This window comes from Pteropus vampyrus, unplaced genomic scaffold (assembly GCF_000151845.1).
Source record: "Pteropus vampyrus isolate Shadow unplaced genomic scaffold, Pvam_2.0 Scaffold244, whole genome shotgun sequence".
Lineage (NCBI taxonomy): Eukaryota > Metazoa > Chordata > Mammalia > Chiroptera > Pteropodidae > Pteropus > Pteropus vampyrus.
Window position 1 is genome coordinate 557,084 of NW_011889025.1, and position 2,041 is coordinate 559,124.

The window sequence follows — 2,041 nt, forward strand, 5'->3', positions numbered from 1 at the left end:
TGCAGGGTGACAGATCTGACGGAAAAAATTTGAACTGCACTTGAGGAGTTGAGCCTATTATTTTTTGGAGCCCAGCTAGCTCCAGCCTGAGAGCCCCAAGTCTATTTATTCCTACCCCTCTAATCATTCATGAATGCTTTTTCAACCTTAGGGAAGCATTTCCTTTCTTGGTACATGCAATTTGCTAATGTATACTTCTTAATTCTTTGCAGTAGGGGTAGCAAAACTATGAGCTTCACAGGAGTTCCTTCTTGGCTTTCCAAACCCCATGAAGATTTTTCTGAATCTAATTATTTTTAATGCAGCTACCAACACACTAAAGTGCCACTCTACCATTATGCCTGCCTGGCCTATGAGGCTCAAATAAAGTCCTCACAATCTTAACCTTTTTCTCTCTCTCAAAATCTTCAATGCCCTCTTCACACAATTCACATTTCTCTCTACCTCCCTAATTTGATAGTAAAAACAGAAAAATGGAGAGAGGCATGGATCTCAGTCCTCTTCATCAGCCTGAGGTCGACTGGCAGACCCTGGCTTTACTCTGTTTCCCACCAGTTGTTTGATTCTTGCCTGCTGGCATGATCTCATCCCACGGTCACTCTCTCCACTGTGCAATGGTAACATTTCTAGTCTTATGAACACATTTCTGCTCTCTATGTAAGAGGGTCAAATATGTACCATACCTTTCTCAACATTTTCCACTCTGAGCAGCCAGAGGCATCCTTTTATTGCCTACAATCTAATCTTCTTCCCCTGGAAACTTTTTACACCCTCACACAAATTCTGAGATTTCATTCTCTGGCATCATTTACCATAAACCCCACTGCTTGTCCCAACAAGTAAGCCCAGGGTCCCAGTGTGAGAAGAGCCAGATTCAGTGATAATCTCATTCTGGCTCATGAGATCCAATCTTACATATCTCCCGACTCCAAGTTCAGTTATGTCACTTTGATAGCTTAAAATCAACCATGGCTGGAGAATTTACACCATGGAAACTGGAAAATGCTACAAACTAGAGCTTTTGCCCTCCCTCTGCCACCAGAAAGTCAGTTGTTAGACGTTTGCTAACAACCAATGGAGCCTGGCTCTGATGTGCTAGTGAAGAAGAATGGGAACGATTCTGGAATCAAAGGCATAAGATGGCATAACCTAGTCATAACTAGGCTCAATTTTGCCCAGAAATGCAAGGCCCATCATCATCATCCTGAGGTTGGCTGGCAGACCCTGGCCTTAGCTGGCTCCATCAGCACTTGTCTGATACTGATTTACTCACTTGATCTCAATCCATAATCCCCTAATTCACTGCCCAAAGTTAGTACTTTGGACCCTACAGGTACCGAGTAGCAGCATTGATTGAGACAACCTCTTCCAGGAATTACACAAATCCCATTTTCAGTCCCTGATGTCATCAACCACAGATGGCAATGCTTTGTATCAGAACCTTTCTGCTGTAAGAATGAGTGTCTTAGACAAACGATATGCAAAAACAAAAAACTATCATTCAAAAATTAAGATTCAAGAAGGAATGCTGGGAAGATAAGATGGTAAACATGAATGTAACACCAAGTAAACATAGTAAACATTACATGTATGAACTAATGAAACAAAAGTCTAAATTGAACCAAACTATAATACTAGATAACAGTAGCATGTAAATCAAGACAGTGTGATAAAATAATTGCCTAGGCCTTTGCGTTGATTAGGACGGGGGTAAAATATTATTTAATTTTTAGACTCTGTTCAGGTAAATATGTATGATAACATTTCAGAACTAAAAACTAAAAGAATAGAAGTAGAAAAAGAATTTGGAGAAACACTGTGGAGTCAGAGACGTCCCCAGATCTCGCCCCTTCAAACAACAATAAGCTGAACTTCTAAAACTCAACAAAAAACACCCAAACTACACACTAGCACGTCTGGACGTGGGATCTAGGCGTAAGAGCTACCACAGGTCAGAACCCGGGTATCGGGCAGAGGACTGGTAGATATAAAGAAGATACCTCTCACAAACACCAGAGCTCCCTGTAAGAAAACGGGGAGT